Source organism: Talpa occidentalis, unplaced genomic scaffold, assembly GCF_014898055.3.
Source record: "Talpa occidentalis isolate TD23 unplaced genomic scaffold, MPIMG_talOcc4v2.1 talOcc4.3, whole genome shotgun sequence".
In the NCBI taxonomy this organism is placed as follows: domain Eukaryota; kingdom Metazoa; phylum Chordata; class Mammalia; order Eulipotyphla; family Talpidae; genus Talpa; species Talpa occidentalis.
In genome coordinates, this window is record NW_023603184.1 from 109,476,166 (window position 1) to 109,500,799 (window position 24,634).

At 36.6% G+C, this 24,634-nt stretch overlaps 1 long non-coding RNA gene across 1 annotated transcript in view; it reads left to right on the forward strand.

Annotated features, from left to right (window-relative positions):
• The first annotated feature begins 8,408 nt into the window (after positions 1–8,408).
• LOC119255991 (uncharacterized) overlaps positions 8,409–24,634 on the forward strand; it is a 55,737-nt gene continuing 39,511 nt past the window's right edge. Inside the window, exons 1-2 of the long non-coding RNA XR_005127598.2 lie at positions 8,409–8,545; positions 8,984–9,091. This is a non-coding gene — a long non-coding RNA (uncharacterized LOC119255991). The remainder of the gene's footprint in view (positions 8,546–8,983; positions 9,092–24,634) is intronic.

Sequence of the window (24,634 nt, forward strand, 5' to 3'; positions counted from 1 at the left end):
AATTATTACTCAAGAAAAGATTTTAGAAATCAAGGTTAACCCTTCATTTTACAGTTAAGAAAACTCAAAACCAAAAACTTGAATGCACTTGCCCAGAGAATAAAATTTATATAAATCTGCATGAAAATGCAATGTCTCTGGGCTCCTAATACAATTTTATTCACTGAATTTTTCTAAGAAACTTTGTAAGTATTGCTAAAATATTACATCATAGTTAAAGAAAACTTTTTTCTTCAGAAAACCAAAAGAAATATTACCTAACCTCATTAAACTTAGTTTCTCCATTAATAAGAGAATAATGTTTTATGACATAGTATTGTGAGATTTAAATGGTGTCAAAAAATGATTAACAATATTACATATATAAGTAAAAATTATTTTCTGGATATTACCATAGTCTTTCAAAAACTGCAGATATATATTTTGAGCAAATTTGAAGGTTAGTCTATGTAAGTTATATACCAGGTATCATATCTATTCCAAATTCATGCTATCACTTTTGGAAGGCTGAGTAGAGGTGCATTTCCCTATTTCTCCTACTAGGCACTGCTAAAAATCTTGGACAGATACATATATAAAACAAATATAATAAGATTGTGAAAGGTGGGAAGAAATCAGGCCAGCTAGGGAACTCAGAACTCAAAGATTTAGACAATGAACTCCCTGCATTTTCTTCTCACCTCTTACAACCCAGGGCAAGTGTAAAAGAAGTCAGAAACTCAAAAATGCTAATGACACAGACAAAACACAACCACACAAAATAGATAAATAAAAATAAACAAGAAAATTCTGTTCTCCCTTGTGAATGGGCCAGGAAAGGGACAGTCTAGCAAGACAAAATATTTAGAGAATATCCACCCTTATCCAAACCACAAAAAATACAGGTGAGTCTAGACTTTCACCCTTGCCAGACTATTAAGAGATAAGACTCCTTCCCCACTTCTAGGACGGCATCAGAGAATGCAGAGTGGGAAGCTGAGACTTGCATCCCAGCTAGATGGTAAAGAAGACCCCTCTTTGCTGCAGTGGAGACCAGAAGAGAGGGAAGGAAGACTTGGACTTCCACCCCCACCCATATTGATTTGGAACTCTTCTCACTCTTCCAGGAGTGGTGTCAGAAGGTGCCTAGTGGAGATTCAAGACTTTCAGCTCAGCTCAGAGGTAACAACATTGCTTATAGGGAGCCCTCATGGAAGAAGTAAGGAGAAACCCCTCTCTTTCCCAGTTGGGTGAAGTCAAGAGAGTCCTAGTGGGAAGTGATTTTTGGTCAAAGAATGAAAAGTAGAAATAAAAGGACAAGAAGAAAAGAAGAAAAGAAAAGAAAAAGCAACACAATGGAAGAGGATAGGTTTTCAACAAATGGTACTTGGAGCAAGTGGATATTCTAGAATATCCTTTATTAAGCCCAGGATTTAATAAAGAGTGCACAGACATGATACCAAAATCTAAAGCTGGAAAGAGAAACAAAGGGGGAGACAATGGCACACCATCCAACCACATGGCTGGAGGCAGCTGCCTTCCACCGCAAGTTAGAGGAAAATGAAAGCACACAGTGCATAGCACCCTTTTAAATGCTCACAAAATGCTCATTCAGCTTTGTCCCATCCCAGTGACCCCCATGCTCAGGATGTCACGGTGGCACTGTGCAGGCATCTCCCCTCCTGTCTGAGGGGTGTCCAGATGTCAGAAGGGGGAGTGCAGCCCCTTGTCTGCACTGGGTTACCCCAACTGTACCCGTCTGGGTTCTTCAAGGCTAACAAATAATCAAACAAGTGTCAGACAGATAAAAAGAAAAGTCATAAAGACATTTAATAGTAACATCTATACCTCCTATATACTTGGGAGAGACCCAGCATGACTGAACAACTTGGCTGTATGGCTTTTGATGCCATCTTAATAGCTTAGCTCAGACAAGGGAGTTGGAGGAAGAAAAAGGAAATTCAGTTCAGGTTTTTACTGTGTGTATAGCAACAGCAAACAACAGGTAAGCATAGTTAGTTCTGCCTTCTCTACTGAAGTGGTGAGAAGATAAGAGATAAGGTCTCTTTCTGGGGAGATCCTTACAGAGAGAAGTATACAGATGAAATAAAAACAACTTTCACCTAGCCTTCAGAAACCCTCCCATGAAGTAAACCTTTTGTCAAAAGACATATTTTGGGGTGGCAGACTTTCGCTCCCCTACAATCATTTATATAACATTCTTAAAATGTTAAATTATAGGGCCCTCCCTGGTGGTGCAAGGGGTTAAGACATAACCTATGAAGCTATCCACAGCCTCTGCAGCATGAGTTCAATCCCCGGCCAGCCAGGGAGATACTCACATGGCACAGCAGACTTCTCCTGACTCGCCCCCTGCTCTCAGCAGTGTATTTCAGTAGAACTGCCTGTTCTGCTCCCCATTCTGTCTCTGGTGAATCCTCTCACCCCCCACACCTCTGGCCTGTACCCAAGTTCTTGTATTCATAGATAAATAAATCTTTTTTAAAAATGTTGAATTATAGCAATGAGAAATGGATCAATGGTCGCCAGGGGATAGGGAAGTTGTGGCAAGGAACAGCATGTGACTGTAGAGGGGTGGCACAGGGAGATCTGTGGGTGATGGGCTAGTTCTGTAGCTTGATATAGTGCTGCTGATTGCAGATAAAATAACAGATTTATAGGCATACAGCAAATCATTGACTAATCCCTGTCTTTAATATTATATTATAGTTATATAAAATGGGCACAATGGAGGAAGCTGATGAAGGATGCACAAGCTCTCTGTATACTACCTTTGCAAATTTCTTTGAATCTATGGTTATTTCAAAATAAAAAGCCTTTCTGTTTAATTTCACTTTGGGGCCATTCCAGGGGAGCAGGAGAGACTTACGTGACTTCCAGTCAGAACAACTGTGCTCTGCCAAGGGCAATTAAAAAAGCAAATTGTAATGCAAAGAAAGGTTGGTTATCAATTAAGGAGAAATGCCATATAGAGATATTTGTGGTAGAGAAAACAATCATTCCTTTCCAATATGAATCCCATGAAAATTTAATGGTTTTTAACTCCTGATTTCAAGTTAGAACTAAGTGGGGAGTTTTTTTAAATATTGGAAGTACAGTCCTACCTCCAATGATTCTGACTTCTTTGGCCTGGATGATAGTAATCATCCTAGATGATTCTAACATTTAGTTTGGGCTAAGGAATACCATATTACACTAAAAAAATGTGTAAGGGAGCAAAACTCTGCCACCCCAAAATATGTCTTTTGGGGAAGATATTTGTATCATGGGAGAGATTCTGTAGTCTGAGTGGAAGTTGATTTTGAAAGTGGAAGTATATTTTTTGAAGTTTTATTTTATTTATACATACAATAACTGGGGTGTAGGCAGGAAGTGCAGGGGGTGAAAGGATTCACCAGAGACAGAGTGGGGAGCAGAACAGGCAGATCTACTGAAATATTCTGCTAAGGGGAGTAGCGGGTGAGACAGGAGAGGTCTACTGAGCCATGTGGGTTAGCTACCTGGCTGGGGATTGAACTCGTGTCACAGTGCCTGGCTACATCTTGATAACACTGAGACTTAACCCCTGCACCACAAGGGAGGCTCCTGATTTTGATATTTATCTGTAAAATTCTCTCTATTTTTACCTCCATGAAAGGGGGAGAAGCAACACAGTGAACAGGTACTCTTGTCCCTACTCCCACTTACATGCAGCCACCTTGGAGTGCAAACTCCAGTATGCCATGAACTCTACTTTCTGAGCTGGGGAGCTACTGGGAACAAGGTCAGAGCTGAGTGGTACCCACATAACAGGGAGGGCAGGTGGGCCTATATTTCTCTTGCTTTTTTGGTTTCAACTCGCATACAGGGACTTGGAGGAGACATGTGAAGGTGAGACATGTAGAGATACTTGGAAGAGATATTTAGAAGAAACATGTAGGTGAGAGACAAGTAGAATGTCCTTGGCAAAAACAATGGCATCCATTATCTTGATGTGATAATCTCCTTCTGTCCCTGCTTGCGGGGACCTACATAAGCCCTTTCTTGAGGTTCCCTGCCAGAAGGCACTTTAGACCTGTAGTAAATATTTGGGCCCCAGTGGCCCTGCTTCGGCCAACCCTGTTTGGCTGGGCATTTGCCCAAGAGCAGATGGATAATTTTGATGTTTTATTGGGAAACTATTATTCAGAAGATTATTTCGTCTCTCTATGCACAACAAGTCTATGAAAAGTATTTCACACTGAGTCAGTCTCCTTTGCCTTTGTTTGGCAGATGACTTGACCCTTTTTAGAGCACGCACCCTTACATGGGCTAGTTACTCAGGCACACAGGATCTCTCGTGTGTACAGGAGGCTACATGTTGTTTTTAAACTTCTTTTAGCTTTCTCTCTTATCTGTCTGATGCTTTCTTGATTATTCACCAACCTAGAAGAACACATAGGGGTAAAGGATGATTTCCTTTGTACCCAAGACAACTGTAACGTCAGTTCAGTGTTTGGAATTTGACACTATTTTGAAAGGAAAAATAAAGCCAAAAGTTTATGTTATTCTGATAGTGAGGTTATGTTAAGGTCAGTTACTAAATGTCCTAAATCTTAATTAATGGAGCATTATTCAAATCCCAGGCATTTTAAAAATAACATAGGTGGTTTTCAGCATGCTATGTTTAAAAAAACAATCAATATTTTATCCTCTGGATATCACTGATTCTCTCAAATGATCCTTTTACTTTTTCATAGCTATTGATGAGATGCCAGGGGGAAAATAGTGCTTTAAATTTCAAGCATTAATTTGTGAAGGAGGTTCTAGAAGGAGCAACTCTATGTGGTATAAACCAAGGTAAATAACAAAGGTCCTTTCATAGTTTCCAGGACAGTAAAATGACACATGAGTTCTATAAAAAGAATTTGACACAGGTTTAAAAATTAAAAATTATTAAGTGCTATATTAATTACTACAATTATGAAAGGTTACCAAGATTCCACATTAATATTTATAGTTTCAGTTAACTCTATTTAACAATAGTTAATGATGCTTGGTGACCAATGCTTGATATCATTAATATACAACTAAGGTATAGAGAAGAATCATGGAAACAGTATGGGCGCTAAAGTAGATGGCTTCTGTTCACATACCTGCTACTCTGTTACTGATCCTTTGACCCTGAATGAGTTCTTTATCAGCTTCCTCAAATGTAGATAATATTCTAAAGAATGAAAGAAATAATGTAAGAAATTGTAATCAGGCAAAGGGTCAGAAAACTGTCACAAGGTTAGAACCTCTCTCACCAGTTCTATGTCTGGCCACCTGCCATCACAAATGCTAACAAAAGGGCCTTTGGTGCTCAAAAGGAAAAAAAAGATATTCTAAACAATAGATTAGAGGGAGAGAGAAGGTCCAGTTACTGAATAATGGTAGGAGGTGGAGTTACAATTACAGGAGCTGACAGGGTACAGCAGAGGCCTGTTGCTACTGAGATCAGGGGCTCCCCACACCCCCAACCCCTGCCTCATCCCTAAGCAGGATGGTGTGTGTGTGTGTGTGTGTGTGTGCAGATCAGAGTGAGCCCGTGTGCATAGCTCCCTCTTAAAAGCTCCCCAAATGGCAGCTCAGTTCTGCCCCCAGTAGCCCCCTCACTCAGTACTTCTGGGGCAGAATTCAGACTAAAGCACTGTGCAGGAGTCTTCTGCTCCTGCTTGGGCAGTGTGCCAACCTTGCGGGCAGAGTTCAGCACTTTGCAGGCTCCAGGCCCCTCAAACAAAATCACTTTAAGCTGCAAATTGCTAAGCATTCTGTCACTGTCATAATTATTACCATTTATAAAATTAAATTCTTAACTGTAAGTTACCCACTTAAAGGTTTACCAAACTTTTAAGTAGCTTACATAGTCAAGTTTTTTATCATCAAATTTACTGTATGGTGAATCAATACTTAATTGAGAGGTGACAGTTTCCATATTGCAAATGACTTGCACATATTTACTGACATTGATGAAGTGGTAAATATCATGAACACATTGATTCCCCATTTTTAAGAAATTTACTGCTAAAAATTAATAAGATTTAAAGGATAAATAGAAACTTGATGGTTCTTCAATATCCATCATTTTCTATGTTCAGCTTTTTTTCCCTCACATTGAGCTATCTGTTTAAAGGTACTCCTATAGGGCTGACCTTGTGTATATAATAGATGATTTTATTGGCTTGTCTGTTTTGATTATACCCTTTTCCCTCCCAAACAGAACAACCATGTCCCGTTATTAATAGCTATATCATAATATAAAAAAATTAGTCTATTGAGATAATTGAAAAATATGTGTACAGGAGCAATAAATTGAAGTCCAAGTAAGGTTAGGATACATATGGGTCAATGTACTTGCCAGAGAAGAGCTGCAAATTTAGCTCAAATGGAAAAAAAATGATTGGTTCATGATATAGTGTCCATATGCTGAGGGGGTATGGTTATTTCTCTCGCTAAAATTTTGAGACATCTGTCCCTCACATTGTTTTAAGGTAGGACATTGATGTCATCATACTATATGACATATGTCAATGACATCATCAAGGATTTGTCTAGGGCCTATGTATCATAGGCCTTTTCTTGTAACATCTCTCTGAGATGATAGATTCTATAGTATCAAAGTTCAGGAAACCTAATTCTACAGGAACTGAAACCACTTACAACAGGGAACCAGTTTCCTAATGGGCAAAAAAAAATCAAAACTTGGACACTAAACATATAGCAGCAAAATTATTTCATCTTAATCCATAGACAATTTTAAAGTTAACTAGAAGGAAGAATGACAAATATACTCAAATTCCAAGCTTCCACTTACTTTCAAATAAACCAGAATAAGGACAGAAGTATTCTTTAAGCCTTAATGCTGCATTATTTCTTCATTATTATTCTAATATGTGGTCAAGACTGAGATTATAACTGTTGAAGAAAAGAGAATCAAGAGAAAGAAAAAGATAAACTCAATAGAGAGTTAGATTCTGAAAATAAAATGAAATGGAAGGTTTGATTGATGAAAAAGAAACAAGTCGTTAGCTCTTAGTATATTGGCGTTGGGCATTTCATGTCAAATTCTGTGCCAAAAATAAGAGAAGAAAAGCCAGTAAACACAAATTAAATTTTATATACTTTATATAGTACTGAAAGAGATGGAGTTTTACAACTAAATTGGAAAAGGTCCACATTTCATTAACTGGATTTCAAGATAAAACCCAAACTACATGAAAGGCAGAAATGCATATTCATGAACACACACAATAATATCTATTTATCAACTACCAATAATAAAACTTTACCCCTGTTCCCTTATATTGGTCTATTATCAGAACCTTGAGAGTGGATTAGATAGTAGAGGGGAAAAGACCTTAAGTCAATTTGCATAACATACTCCTCTAATATCATGAATATATTCTAGGAGGTCTTTGCATATTACATTGATAACATTGATAAGTACTCTCAGATACTTACTGCCAAGAAAATCAAGATCTGAGCACTAACCAATCAAAGAATTACAAAGGAAGCTACGGATAAACTCCAGGATTCATGTCAAATCTATTGAAGCAGACACCAATAGTATCCAAGAAAAATCACTGGGACATATAATGAATTTAACTAAAAAATTAAGGAGTGAAAGTTGGAAAATTCCTCCTTGCTTATTGTTAAAAGAGAGTGGAAGGGAGCTGAAGCTAAGGGGAAAAAAGGAAAATAAAGGAAGCCAAATAGGATATAAGTAAAGCTGGACATAATGGAGATAAAAGATGGCTTCTGTCAGTTTTCTATGCAGATCAGCTACCAGTTGGCATTCTTAAACAACTGGTAGGTGTTTCTAAGCCTGGAATGAGCAAATGTGCTCAAATGTTGCAGAGCAAGATGGGAAAGAAAAGCATATTCAAGAGCTTGAGGAAAGGAATTAGCAAAATAAACATGAATATTTTCAAGATCATCTAGAGATAGAAACACAGAAATACACCCTAATGTATAGAAACAAATTGAGAAATACCTGAAAGAGTAAACATAAACAGATAGAAAGTGATAATTAAAGACCCCTGAGATAGGAAAGACCACAAGAAAGAGAAAAAATAAAAGTGAGAAAGAGGTGAAGAAGGCTTTCTGGCAGGAAAGAAATAAGGGCCAGAAAGAGGAAACCAGCCAAGAATTTACTACAGTTTGGTATTATAGTCACTGACTGCTTAAGACACCAAGTCTTTTACAAGTGTAGGGTAAGTAAAATATCAGGCTTTTCTGCCCTCCTGACATTAGGAGAGATGATAGAGCCCTGGGGTCCTGAATGCATGACTGATGGCAGGCACCTGGAGTAGGGTGTGGGCATGCATAGATGGGATTCACCTGGGCTGAGAGACTGGGCTTTTAAAGGCGGTGTCACGGAGATGCCAGCAGAAAAATGAGAAGCAGAAGCCGAGAGAGAAGAACCACGAGAGAGAAGCAGAGGCCACCAGAGCACGCCGGAGAGCCCAGATAGTGAAGACTTGCTGGGGGTTGGGAGGCCTGCCAGCCTCCCGGCCCCCCGGCACCCGAGCCTGCTGTGTACCTGGTAAATCCCAATAAAAACCTGAAAAAGCCACTGAGGGCTCCAGGGCTCTAGGTCTCCTCCTTTATCCCGTCTGCTCGAATCATAGAAACTCTGTTCAGTGTCCTCCTGCCCTTACACACACCTATTTCTGTTCATGGCAAAGTCTGAAAGCCCTTCAAGGAATAGAAGAATAGAATGGTAAGCCTAGGGTGAATACTTGGCTAGAATTAAATTAGAACTGGATCTTGAACTGTTGTTGGTTGGAAAAGTGAGTGACAGATAATTAGGAAAAAACAATAAAGAAATGAGAGGGATGTCTGGAGCAATGGAAAGATGACCTTATATTGCAGTGAAGTGAACTGTTGAAAGAAACAGATTTTCAAGTAAACTTTCAGAAGCTAAGAAAATTATATGATGAAATCAGTATTTAATTTTTTTTTTTATTTTGGATTTTCACAGGTTAAAGCACCCACCTGAGATTATTAGAAACACATGCCTCCTGACAAATGGGAAAGAGAATTTAGGAGATGCTTTGGAGACGCTATAGAGTTCAAACTAAGGACACAGGTACCTTGAAGTGTGTGTGCATGAATGTGTGTGTAGGGGGGTTTCAGAGGTGGTTGGCAAAAATTCCCACAACCTCACACATACATTCCTGCACGTTGTGTTTTAGAGGAAGTGTTTTACACCTCGAAAGTCACCTCTGGAGAAATAAGTCACCGCATTCCACATAGTATATGTGGAAAGGAATCTATTTTCTCATAACTGTTTATTGAGTCATTTCATATGCAATGAGACAGAATTTGGAAACCAGAAATGTTTTTTAGGTTACTAGGGGAACACTCCAGAGTTGTTATGATAACCCCATTTGGTGATTGGTTTTATGAAATGAAATTTCTAAGATTTGAAATCTCAAAAGAATAAGTCAAGAAAATTTTCTTAAAAGTGGATCAAAGAAAGATACAATTGTCTTTAAATTAATTTACAGAGTCTCTTATAAAAGGATGACCTTAACACTCCATTCAACTTTTTCTTACTACCCTACTCTCAAAGTAAATAATAATTGCATATTTAGCACTCACAGTGTGAGAGGTGCTGAATAACATTCTTTAAACTGTAGCAAATGACACTGTCCTCAGATGCAGAAATCTGTGGAAATGCTATGTAAATATTTGAGGTCAGAATTCGGTTTGAAGTGTTTAGAAAAAGGAACAAGATATTTAAATGAGACAAATGGCTTGGCGGCTTAATGGAAACAGATGGATAGCAATTAGAGGCAAAGTGAAGCTGGAAGCACAACTGCAAATAGTTCCCGACTGGAGAAGAACAGATGATCACAGCCTGGGAAGGGGAGGACTGAGAAACGATAAGCAGAAATTGTTTACTCCAGCTCGTTCAAACTTTACTTCTAAGTGAAAAATAAAAATAAAGGATTTTGAGGTGGAGAAATAGCTTAGGCAATGCTACAAAATGAAGGTCACGTGTCAGTCATAGCTGTATTATGTATTCTTCTTCTCATGGCCCATTTCCACCCCTTTCCTCCTCTTCTGTCTCTCTATTCACTTCTCCCCAAAAGTCAGCGTTGGTTCTAGAGCTTTGTGATTGTCTTCATTTTGTCAGAAGGGGTCACAGACTAACTCACAACAGCTATTTTGGCTAACAGGATAAAGGAGAGAGAAAAAGAACCTATACTTTAAAAGATTGATATATAAGAGGATTGGCTACTAATGCTTTTCTTTTTTTTTTTTTCATGTTCAGATCTGAACAAACTGGTAAAAGTTGGGGCCACGCTATGGCTAGAATGCCATTAAATGTATGGGCACACTTTTAAAAATGTACTGTTCGTGCATTCCCAGCTTGGGCTATCACTTTGAACTGGGATGAGGAGGACAAATAGGGAAAGATGCAAAATAGTGGTATTATTTTATTATTTGGCTTTTAATAATACTCCACAGTGACATTCAAAATATACCATGCTTATCATTTCAACTTGAAGTTGAAATTTTGAGGCATCCATTAGATAGTCTGATGCATTAGTATTTTGACAGGAAATGCTGGGAATACATGTAGCTACTCACCTTCAAAATCTTGAAACATGTATCTTGACCATTAAAACCCTAATTGAAATCATGTTATGTCAAATAAGATGAATAATACAAGAAACCAGTGTACATGAAGAATGAAAATATTTGGGAGGAAAATAAATCTTTCTAATTACTGACTGGTGTTTGGGGGAAAACAGATGCTCACTCTTAAGGATAGCAACTTACTTTAATTATTCAGAGTCCTTGCTTTTTTGGTAACGGGAAATCCACTGGAGTTTTCCAAAAATGTGCCAATCAGTTACAATAAAAATGCATACATCTCACAGTAGAATTTTTAAATTTTACATATTAAAATAACTTATTTATAACAGAAAAATAAAATTATTAAAAACTACCTAGACTTGGTATATCTTCGCAGAGAATTTATTTAGTCAAATGCTTTTTAACTTATATCAGAGAACTAAGAAGTATTCAAAGGGAGGATTCCCCAAACATAAGTGACCAAAGTTCTTGAAGAAACATGTTTCAAAAAGCGTGGATTAAGCTATTATGTTGGAATTATAATATATAGCAGAAAAAGTTCTGACTGAAATTTAGAGACCTGGATTTTAGAACACCTTTTTTTGAATCTCATTTATCATATCACCCTGTTTATTTTCAACAAAACATTTATCATTGCCTGACACTTGTTTTTTAATTTTTTTTCCTTTGCCTGTTTTCCTTTTAGGGTGTTAGTCATTATTATTTTATTGAGGTAACATTAGTTTACAACACTGTATATGACTTAGGGTAATAGGTTCACGTTTCCTCAGATGTATGTTACCACATCACACCACACCCACCACCAGAGCACCCTCGGTCCTCTGCCATAGACCATTCAACCCCCTACCCCCTTTGTTCCTACCGTCATTCCCCTAACCCTCTAGTAGCCTCAGTTTTACAATCATATTTCTAAGGTTTTCTTTTAGTTTAGTTTGTCCCTTCTTTGTTTTGTTTTTCTACATCCCACATATGAATAAAATCATCTGCTATTTTCCTTTCTTCTAATTTAGTTCACTTAGCATAATCTTTTCCAGTTCCATCCATGTCATTGCAGATGGCAAGAGTTCATCTCTTTTTATAGCTGAGTAGTTTCCATCATGTGTATATAAAAAATCTTCTTAATCCACTCCTCTGTCCTTGGGTACTTAGGTTTTTCCATAACTTAGCTATTGTACATAGTGCTACAATGAACATAGGAGTGCATATATCCCTTCAAATTGATATTTTTGCACTCTTCAGGTAGATACCTAGGAGTAGAATTGCTGCAGTCTATGGCATATTTATTTTTAATATCTTGTGGAACCTGCGTATTTTCCTTAGACTTGAATCAGTCTACCTAGAGTATATAGAGGGTTCATTCTCCTCTACAATCTCATCAACATGTACTGTTTATTTTTTTAAACATATATATATAAGCCATTCTCATAGGAGTGAGGTGTATCCTATTGTGTGTTTGATTTGCATTTCCCTGATATAAGTGATAATGAGCATTTTTTTCATGTGCCTGTTGGCCATCTGTATGTCTCCTTTGGAGAAGAGTCATCCGCTGTCCTTTTTTTTTTTTATTGGGTTCTTGCAAAGAGCATTGAAATGTGAAAATGATCTGGCTCCAACAGTCCAGACCACATTAATCACCTGTATTGACTCAGTTGTTCTGGCTGACTTGGCAAGTATACCAGTTTTCTCACACCACTTAGCCCAGCAGAGTACATATTGTGAAATATACTAAGTGCTTTTCTTTGAACATCATTACTGATAGATATTATGTATATTTACAAATAAATTATGATTTAGAAAAGTTATTTGCCCAAATGTCATAGCACTTTTAGTCCAAATCCCAGTCCTTTCAATAAAACAAGGTTCTCTTCCTCTATAATATCACCAAAGTGCACATGATTGGTCTTTTAGTAAATCCTCCAATCTAGGCCCTAGCTCTATCCATAAGAACAGTAGAATTTGGTCAGGACAAATTTAGGGAGACTTTTACCTTTTCTGTATTTATAATTAAGGCATTTCTAGAAGAAAATGAGAATTGAGAAGAATTGAAATAGATTATTCACTGTCTACAATAGTGTGTGATGAAGGATTCTAAAGATTGAGGTCTATAGAAAAATATCTTAATTGATTATTGATTTTTACTATGAGCATAGAAAGGGAAAGTAGTTGTATAAAGCTCCTGTATTTTTTCATCCCTACTCTGTACAGTACCACACTTTATTAATTTTAATTAGAATATAATTTTGCTGATTTGTCTTTTCCCACTACAATGCATGCTATAATTTACCATGACCCTCTGTTTTCACCCTCCCTTATCAGACAATATACTAATTTTTCTATTCTTACTTCTAATAACTCTTCACTTCAAACAGTTTTTTTATAATCATTAGGGGGAAGATATTTAATCTATCCAATTTATTATCTTTCTGGAGAGATTCAAGTTTACCACTATGAGCAGTTAGATATCATTTGAATATAAAGAATCAACATTAACATATAGGGATAAAAGTAATTTATAATCACAACGAATTGAGTTATGGTTACCATAGTAATTTTAACTATGAACATTTAGACTTTCTAAGGTAGAGAACTCAACCATAATAGTGCAGAAACATGAGGGGTTTTTTTTTTGTGCTTAATAAGCCAGAGATATTATATATCATAATTGCGGCCAATAAATCACTTCTGGGGAGTTAAGAAACATCTAAGATGGTAAATCAGCAATTTTTAAAGGTTGACTAGTTTCTTCAAAGTGTCCTGTGGGCAGAAAAAATAATATACCTTCTACTGCAAACTGTCTATTGAGATCTATGTAATAAGAGAAGTAAAAATAAACATTTGGACATATAATAGTCTTGGAAATAAAGACAAATTTCTAATAAAATCATAGGACCTGAGCATTGTTAAGGGCCTTAGAGAGTAGCCCAAAGCAGAAGTGTGTTGTATAAATTCTCTAATAGATTGCAGACAGCCTTGGCTTAAACCTGCAACAATAGAGATCTTATTTTCTCACCAAATAGTTCTCCTCTTGTACAGATTGAGGTGTTGTTATAGAGGTATTCCTTTGAGTCAACAATCTGCCTTCTCTTTGCTTTCATCCACTGATTCCTGCTGTGCTCTCTGGAATGACACAGAGTGAAAATAATCCCTATAACAACATTTGACAGTCCTTTAGATATTTGAAAACAGCTATTAAAGTTTTTCACTAATATGATTCCTAAGGTTAACCTGTCTCAGTTCCTTTAACTCTTCCTATAGATCATAGTTTCCTGACATCACCTTACCTATTTTTCATATTACAGATTATAGATGGCTGTCTTAAAATAAGTGGGGAGGGGTGCTGAATTGAGCAAAGTAATATATTTAAGTATCTATGATATCCCAGGCATTTGAATCAATGTGATGTGACTACCTCAGGCTGAAGGAATCTGCATTTTTTACAATTTCTTATCAACCATGTGACCAACTGCACACTCAGTTTCACATGAACTGCTGCCCAATTGCTTTTTCCTATTGTTTTGCATATAGACAGTTGCCTTTCCAAGTCTAGGCAGCAGACCTTTTTTTCCTGCTACATTACATCTTATTTTAGTCTGATATTTTTGCCCAGAAATATAATTTGGTGGGGTTGGGAAATAAAGTTTTGAGTCTTGAGACTACCATTATCACGTTTTTTTAATTTAGTAATTATATCTTCTATTTCCACTGGTGAAAATATTGCATTTTTTAAAAGATTTGTTTATTTATGCATACAAGAGCTGGGGTGCAGGCCAGAGATGTGTGGGGTGAGAGGATACACCAGAGACAGTGGGAAGCAGAACAGGCCGACACTGAAATACACTGCTGAGGGGAGCAGCAGGCGAGACAGGAGAGGTCTGCTGGGCCATGTGGGTCACCTCCCTGGCCGGGGATTGAACTCATGCTGCAGTGGCTGTGGATGGCTTCATCCACTGATAAATATGTTGATCAGCATAGATTCAGGAAAAGAACCCTCTTATCTTCCATGTTTACCCTCATTTCAGGTTGAAACACAGATATTGATAATATCTTTATCTTACATGTTTATACATACAGTTTGATAAGACTTCTGAAACTGCCATCTTATTTCATCCTCACCTAAAACCTCTTGACTCACAGCAGTTAGGATGTCTCTTCTTTACAGGTAGGAATACTTGCAGCCCACACAGCTACTGTCTGGCAAAGTTACAACTGGAGCCACAGCCTAATTCTTTCCTTTCTGTGCTACTGTATCTTCCAATGGAATTGATGCTTACCCTAAGGCTTTATCACCACCGCCATTGTGATCCAGACAGCAACAGGAAGAACAGAAGAGGCACAATATCCCTTAACCTAACATGCACCATATCTATGATAAACAAAACTAGCCAATATTTAAAAGTAATAGAGCCATCATTATTTTAGTTGTAATTGTTAAGTAAACCATGACTAGATTATACTGGCCTATTATCCCACTTATATTACCAACTTATCCACAAGAATCTTACAAAAGGTAAATTTTCCCCCAGATGATCGTGCTAGTCTTAACATTCTCTACCCATCAATCTAATAACACTGACCTAATATCACCATTTTGGAATGTTTTATCCTAAAAAAAAGTTATATTCTTTTCTAAATTTAATCATTTATATAATTGTTCTATCCTTTCACAATGGGTAGGTTTTACTGTCCTAAAACGGGGACATTATCTTCCAAGTCTCCAAGAACCTTTATAGTACTCTATATATTTTTGGATTATAACTAATAGAAGAGCTTAGATATCTAAATGACATCGTGAAATGACACTTCATCTGTATCTAGACGCTCAGTCTAGATCATTTCTATAATTTGTTGATTTTCTATGTTTATTTGGAAACCTTGCCATTTTATATCAAGTATAGAAACAAACAGGTTTTGAATATTGTTTGTGATATACAGAAACTTAAAATCAGTTGCCTCTGCTATTAGTCCAACCCTTTATTCTTAATTTTCCTGGCCTAAGTAAGGCTTAAAAAGTCACAGAGGGCTATTTCTAGATACTTCTTTCAAACCCTCAGTTTGTCTCATGTTTTAATATTTCTGTTAACATTTCTAGATTTTTGTGCTGCTCATTTGAATTAGTCTTTATTTTGAGTCTCTTTTTTTTTTGCATGTCTTTTTAAACAAAAGATGTTACACAAATCTCCTTACATAGTCATACTGATTTTTCACTAATGCTTCCTTGTTTTCTTCTTCTTTGAAATATTTCATTTTCAGTGCCATTTTACAATTCCTCTATCCTCAAAATGTGATTTTAAAAAGGAAAAGATTTTCACATTTTTAAAAGTTTTTATTTATTTTATTTTTGTGTAGATCTGGGATGTAAGTCAGAGGTGCAGAGGTGAGAAGGTTCACCAGAGACAGAGTGGGAAGAACAGGCAGATTGACTGAAATACACTGCTGAGGGGAGCAGCAGGTGAGACAGGAGAGGTCTGCTGCACCCTATATGGGTTAGCTCCCTGCCTGGGGATAGAACTTGGGCTAGTAGAGTGGGCCTTCATGGTGGTAGTGCTGAGACTTAACCCGTAGGCCACCAGGGAGTCTCAGGAAAGAAATCTCTTACCTATTATGTGTCATATATCTTTATAGAGCCCCTACATTAGAAGTACACCTGCCTTTTCACTGAAATTTTTGAAATCTGTTTTCCTACTTTGTTACCCTGTTATGGTCTTTGTATTATTGGCAAGTACAAATGAGCCAAGAATATGGCCAAGGAAACCTCCATACTATAGACAAACAATTGTGATAAGTATGTTTGACCAGATGTTTTCTTCTTTGGTTTAAGCAGAAAAAATCTGGGAAAATACTCTTCCCAATTTGTATAGGTTTCTTATGGATAAGGCATTGGCAACACCAAATGGGATGGGACATATCTCTGTAAAAATAGGCCATTATTCAGTGAATTTTGATTACTATTATTCTGGGCATGAGATTACTATTCCATTTGGAAGAAAATTTGAAGATGTATAAGAAAGTTATTAAATTCCTAGTGTATGAAGATTTGATATCTTTAGGAAATGGTATTTTATATATATTAAGCCTGAAAGATTAGACATCAGAAATCCTGATATGTAGAAATAGACCCTATTGTTGAGATTTAGCAATTTACCCCTAGAGCAAATCAGTCACAAGGAGGTAAACCAGAGACAAGATTTCTAGCATAAAGGCTGCTTCTACCAAAGTCTCTTGGGAACTTTGACAAGCTGTAGACAAAAACGAACTGGAATCCTGACAAGTTGAAATTCATTTTGTTATAATCAGATATTACGCGAACATAATACAATGATGCCAGGCCAGTAGGTTAGAAGACTCTGTCTTCCCATTATTTCATCATTCAGTCTCTTTCTAAAATGGAATATTTTAGTCACTAGAAAATGTGAGGAAAAGCAAAATATTAGGTTCTCATATAATCTCTTCATTATTTCCCTCATTTTAGGACTTAATAATATACCAGAATTGTGGCGAAATAGTAAAAACCATAAGATGGCCAGCATGTTTCTTTCTTTAGGGTTCATCTTACATATGCTATCTGACTTGTCCTGACAAAAGCCCTATAAGTTAATTGTGACTATTCCACTTGTACAGATAAGAAAACTGGGATTCTTAGAGTATCAATTATTTACCTCAAGTGAAAAGGCTAGGTGGTGATAGCACCAGGACATCAAAAAATACAGATCTCCAATTATTTGAAATTGCATTATTTTTACTACCTAGCAACCATCAGGAAATGTATGGCTTCTTTAAAAATTCCATCAGGACTCAAAGAGATAGAGGCAATATAGAGGTTAATGGCAACATAGGTCCGGAATAAGTAATGATAGATGAAGGTAGATCTAAACAGCAAGTTGCTCAACTAAAAAAAAAAAAATTTTTTGAGGAGTCGTTACACTGAAAGATTAGATAACAAATACCCTAAAATGAGAATGAAATGGTCCAGGCTCTAAAATTTGTTCTTATTCTCTATTGGCATGAATACTAAGATATATTTAAATGATTAATTAGGCTCTTTGGTGACTGAAAATTATTTTATTGGTATTGTGAGTCAAAGGAGGAAATTTCTCTGTAGGAGGATTATACATTCCTTACTTGTTATACTTAGAAGTGATCATGAACCTTAGTACAGAAATGAATGTGTGTCTTCTGAGTGGAAGCTGTAAGAGCCAACTTGTGCTTTGCCATGTCTTTTTTCTCTGCCTCAAGAATAGCAACATCCAAATTAAATATAGCTCCTTCAGCCTGGTTCTTGGAAAGAAAAACTGAAAGAAAGTCACAGCCGCCTTGCAATGAGCTTATATCGTGAGTGAGAAAATTTTGTGTTTGACCACTAAAATGTTGGGATACTTGCTACTGCAGCATAACCTATAAGGTCCTGACAAATACATTCCTCTTTGTATGTATTTCATCCTTAAAAAAAAAAAACTAGACAAATAGTGAAAGTCCCACTAATTCAGACCCTTAATATTGTCCTATTCATTTATGTCTTTTTAACAGAGAAAAATGACATGTTATTTTATTTCTGAAGAATATGATGTCTGTACAGTAGAATTTGGGAAACTGAAATGATGCATGGCCAATGTGTAAGAAATGTATAAGATTTATAAGAAAATGTACAACAGAAGGAAGGGTAAAATGAAGTTTTATGCATAGATGTTGCTTGATAGTTACAGATGGAACAATGACAATTCTTTAAAAGAAAGTTTCTCATTGAGCAAAGCAAAAAATAGATACTTTTTAAAAGTACAGCTAAAAATTGCCTCAGAAATCCCTCTAGTTCTTTTTCAGTTATTCCTATTGTACTTTGTCATTGCCCAGTAGTTACAAAACTGAAGGCTTTTTGAAAACCAAGAGACTTTCATTTAAATTTGATATTTCAAAACTCTGTCATGAGGAATTATTTAATTCTCACTTAATCTTAGAGTTTCTTTTTTAAGACATGTTCATATATCTGCACTAATTGTGTTGCTGGTGGTCATAATCTGCAGCTTCATTTTTCTGCTCTCTATTTAAAGAATACCTTTTGGTATTTTTAATGTCATTGCTAACATTTAAATCTTTTATTTCCTTACTTAAGATGATGGCATTAGTTTACTTCAGATTTGTTTCTTCAAGCTTACATGTCAGCTTGCTTGCCTAAAATGCTAGGTACTAAATGCGTATATCAGCAATACTTCAGAACATTCTTTCCATTGGCATTTCAGAGCTCTCCCTATATAAATTTTTGCATCCTAGTCACTTAAGAGTTCATGTTAAAAAGCTATCAGTTTAATCAGGAATTCTGGCTACTGATACCAGGATGTCTTCTTCTATCAGATCAATGTGTATCAATTAGGTGAGTTCTGGGGGTATATTTTAATAAAGGTAGAAAAAAAGAAGGATAAAGGCAGAACATACCCAACTGCTGAAACCTGAGATTGATTACTGGATCTTCTCCCCAACCTAGTGTAAGAGGGGTTAAACCTGGGATCCCTCTTTTCATCATTTTAGCTAAAATCACATTCTAGGTGGTCACATCCAGTCCTATGATGTTAAATACTATCTACAAAATGAACAAATGACTCCTAAATTTTTTATCACCAGTCTAATCTTTCTGAACTCCAGGCACATAATCCAACATCTCCTCTTTGATACTGAATAAGTGTTGGGATTTCAAATCTAGCACTAGAAAGCCCCCCCCATTTGAATTTTTACCAGGCATTTTCTTCCCACAGTTATTATGTCAATAAATGCCAGTTGTCTTCCTTTCAAAGTTTAGGCAAAAACCTTGAATTCATCCACATCTCCTCATTTTCTCTTATGAGCCTTAGCCCATTGGCAAATCTTGTCAATAATTCCTTTATTAAACCCAGAATCTGATTACTTTACTTCCACTATAAGACCTGCTATTGAAATCCCTTCCTCCTCCTGGCCTCTAGGCAGTGTATTCCCCACATATATAATCCATAGGATAATGTTAAAATAGAAGTTAGAATGTCTCATTCATTTGATTCCTTAAAATCAAATCCATGTTCATTATCTTCCCCTTCCTCTACCTTCAAAGGATTCCCCCGTATTTTCCCCCTTTGTGGATCTCATTCTTCTATTGAGCCTTCAGTCACTGACATCCACACTGGCCTCCTTCCTGCTGCCACCTCAGGGCATTTGCATTTGGTTTTCTGTCTGGAAAAGGTCATCCTCCAGCTTTCTGCACACTTTAACTCATGTCTAAACAAATATCACCTTATCAAAAGCTTTCCCTGTGCACACTATACAAAATAGCATCCAGCCTGCTTCCATCTCTTTTTCCCACCATCATCTTAACTTCATAGCACTGGCCACTCACTAATTTCATATTTATGGTTGCATTTTCCTGCTACTTAAATATTAGTTCCTAGTACTAGGAATTTGTGTTGTTTATTCTTTTTTTTTTTTTGAAAGATTTATTTATGCATACAAGAGCTGGGATACAGGCCAGAGGTGTGGCAGGTGAGCACATTCACTAAAGACATAACAGGGAACAGAACAGGCAGATTGACTGAAGTACACTGCTGAGGGGAACAGCGGGCAAGTCAGGAGAGGTCTGCTGCGCCCTGAGGGATGCTCCCTGGCTGGCTGGGGATCGAACTCCTGCTGCAGAGGCTGCAGACAGCTTCACAGGCTACGTCTTAACTCCTTGCGCCACCAGGGAGGCCCCATATTGTTTATTCTTGTGCCTCCAGTGCTAGGAACAGTGCCTGACACATTGCAACTTTGAATTGAATGAGTGAATTTCTGATGCAATGAGAGGCTTTGAATGATCAGGAAGCAGGATGAGAGTTACTGGAAAGGCATAAAGGGAGAGCAGAGTAACATAACCTAATTGAGAATATATGAATATTGACGGTAAGCTTTGTCTGTTATGTTTTCCATGAAGTTAAATCTGTATCATTTGTTTGTCAATATGAAGTTAGGCTGCAAGTTCTATACTCTTTGCAGGGGATCATTTAAATGATTTGGAAAGACTAAAGAGAAACAAAATAAAAAATCCAAACAAAACCATCTTGACAACAAACCCTTGACATCTGACTACATGACTAAGACAGCCAGAGTTAGAGGGCGGTAGCAGGGAAAGTGGTGGGGTGGCAGGGAGAATGGAGGGGACCCAGTGGAGCATGGAGAAGGATTACTGGGGTTTTGGTGGTGGGATGGTATGAAAATATACATTTGTAGAGTTTTGAAATTATGCCCCTAAAATAAGTACAATGATTTTAAACCAACTTTACCTCAATAAACATAATTGGAGGAATAAAAAATAATTTTGATAATAAAGTATAAAGCACAATGCTACCTTCTTGCATACTCATTTTACATTTGAACTGTGTCCTTGGGTGTAGCATATGAGGTATTGTCTGTAGCATAGTCTCCACATTTACTTCAGTCTTTTTTATGATACCTTAGTTATCAAGCAGATGCTATCTTCTCCACTTGTATTCTTGGTTCATTCAGAGACAAATTAATGTGGGAACTTGATGTCTCTATTTGCGTTCCTGTGAAAGTCAGACTTGGGAATCCTTCTTGAATGTGGGTCATTAACTTTAGGTGTTACCACAGTAAGCAGGATGAGAAACAGGTAGAATGAAGAGAAAAAGGGTGGGGAATGCTAATCTATAAGAATATTATCCAGGTCACTGCTATGAGCAGCAATCTCAATTCTACTGGGAAGCCCACATAAGTACCTCCCAGGATTGATGAACTGAAGCCAGGAGTTTGAGCAAGAGTAGGTCAACTCTGGTGTGTGGCCCATATCTGCAGCAACTGTTTTGTAAATGAAGTTTTATGAGAATACAGACATGCTAATTTGCCAACTTACTGTTTATGTCTACTTTGAGGCAATAAGGTCAGAGATGAGTATTTCCCACAGAGATGATATGGCCTATACCACCTAAAACATTTCTACTTGGCCTTTTACAGAACAAATTTGCCAATCCCTGTTTTGGAAGGTTTATCTTCATGCTCCATTCACCATAGTAAAAGGATATCCTGAGGAGCATTATCTCTTCCCCATCCCCTGGCCTTGCTTAAAAGAGAGCCAAGCAACCTACTGCAGAATTGAGAAGTCACTGGCTTAATGTGGAAGTACACCGTATGTGATCCAGGCTGCTCACTGTCAGCACAAGAGGAGTCTGAGCAGGCATACAACTGCCACTTAGAGCTTCAAGAGTGGCCAAAAGAACACAAAGCAGGCCCCAGAGGCAACTACTAGTCTTGATTTGGGGCTATGTTAACAAGTTTATGCCCTGGTAAATGAGAATCTATTTACAGATAAAAACACTTAACTAATGAAGATACTAAATGAGACTTGGAGAAAATTGACTTACTGATAGAGGCAATTATTACAAACTAATTGTCTAGTGAATACAAATCCTAGCAATTTTAATAACACACAATGAGGTTGAGTTTCCCTAACCTCCTAATAAATTACTTTTACTCTCTTGTAAGCCGTTAACACCCTCACAGTTTTTACTGTATTATTTTGTGTTTAGTGGTTTCAGATCTATATGCCTAAATAAAAATTGATAAATTCTTAATGCCAAAAAAGTTATAGGAATCTATAAAGAAATGAAAGTTTTACCTTATTTCTATACCACTGCCAGAAGTTTAAAAAATATTTTATAGTTTAAATCTTCCAAATTTAAAAAAATTCTATTTGAATGTATATCTACATACATATATAATATTTAAAATAAACAATACCATCTGTTTACTGTCATGCTCTTCCCAAATATATCTTAGTCTTCCATATCAGTACAATAAATAATCCTTGTTAATTTTAATAGCTATATAATATTCCATTCCATGGATGTATTTTAACTGATTCCTCTGCTAATTGTTAAATTGTTTCTAATTCTTTATCATTTAAAATTATGCTCGAAACAAAACACACACAGACACACAGACACACACACACACATACAAGTATCAGTGATCTATAACCCACTTCCCAGATCCTGGTTTCTAAATATGATTCTCCATTAAATGGAATCAGAGCTGCTCAGGAAAATGGCTGATCCCAGGGTTAGGACAAGGACAGTGAGCCTTGACCACCTTCTTTTAACAAAGAGTAGGAAAGTGTTTTTAAAATGATAAGAAAAGGACACAGACACTCACTTGAAATCATCTCATTTGTGAAATCTGGCATAATTTGAGCTCTGAAAAAATGAAGATTGTATCTCAATAATTAAGAATATTGTTAATAATATATGTTAATAAATGTTAATAAAGGCCATTTTACTGACTAAAATTGCAATCCATTAGTGTACACTGATATAAAGAAAAATTAAATACATAGGGAAAAAAGAAAACTCTTATAGTAGAAAATATACAATATAGACAATATAGAAGAAATGATGGAGTTAGAAATCATCATATTAATAGTTGACTCCAGTATAATTAATAATGGGTACCCAAATTAGTGGATTAAACTTTGAGAAATAATTAAATATCTCTTTATTCTCAAGGTATTCAGTTATAAGATAGTAAGTACAAAGAGACATATGATATCTTTACAATAGAAAAACCCAGCAAACAATTTTTTAACCTAGCAAACAATATCTTAAGCGATCAATATCTTCCCAGTATTATAAGCACATTTCCCATTGAAAAAATTCTAGGAAAACAGATGGCAGTTCTAAATGCACATCTTTCAAGGTATTTAAAAGCAAAGCAAAACTGCGACTCGAGGAGTGGTGAAGGGGATTAGAACATAAATTTCACTTTATCTTTATACAAGAGCTGGGGTACAGGCCAGAGTCACGGGAGGGTGAGAAGATTCACCAGAGTCAGAGCGGGGAGCAGAACAGACAGACGACTGAAATACACTGCTGAGAGAAGCAGCAGGTGAGACAGGAGAGGTCTGCTGCACCGTGTGGGCATCTCCCTGGCCAGCTGGGAATAGAACCCGTGCTGCAGAGGCTGCGGACAGCTTCACAATGCTGTGCTCAACCCTCTGCGCCACCGGGTAGGCCCTCACTTTATCTTTTAAAAAGACTTTAATAGCACCCATAAGAGAAAACTGTAGCAAGTGCCTCCTGATATGATGCATTAAGTAAAACACACCATCCCTTCTGTATTATTGATGCCAAAAATGCATGACTTGAACCTAGTCATGAGGAATAATCAGAATTACCCAAAGTGAGAAAAATTCTACAAACTACCTGACCTTAATCTTTTTAAAATGTCATAACAAAGAAAGACAAAGAAACTATTCCAAATTAAATGAAACTAAGAGACAAAACAAATACATCTATGGGTTTCTTGCAGTAAAAGACTGAGACCGTTGAAGAAATCCTAATAGATTCTTCTAGCTAAGATAGTAGTATTATGATTGATATTAATAATACCAATAATTGATATTTATATTAATTTCTTTGTAAATATACTAAGATTATATGAATATGTTGTGGCTTTTTAGGAAATAAGCAATAAAGTATTGAGGGATAAAGGACTACTGTCTACAACTTCCCAAACAGTGGAGAAAAAAATTGTGTGTGTGTGTGAGAATATGAGAGAGAGAGAGAGAGAGAGAGAGAGAAGGGGAAGAAAGAAGAGGAGAGGGGAGGGAATGGGAGGAATAATAGGGAAGAGAGGAGAAAAAAAACAAATGCAATAAAATGTTAATATTTGGCCATTCTAGATAAAATTTAACATGCTTGAGTTTTTCTTGCAATGTTTCCATAAATCTCAAATCATGCCAACAGTGAATGTTATGAGTACTTTTGTGAGCATCAATGTATATAAATATTTTTATCATCCCGATGGTATTAATGTGGGATACACTCAAGTGAAATTAATAAATCAAAGAATATACACATTTTAGATTTTCAGAGAAATAGACAAAATTCTTCCATTTAACTCTATACCATTTGAAAATCCAAGATGACACAGGAAAGTGTATTTTCTGATACTTCAACCCCAATGAACTTTGTCCTTTTGATAAGCTCTCTTTGCAATCCTTTGGTTCTAGAGAGGTTGATAA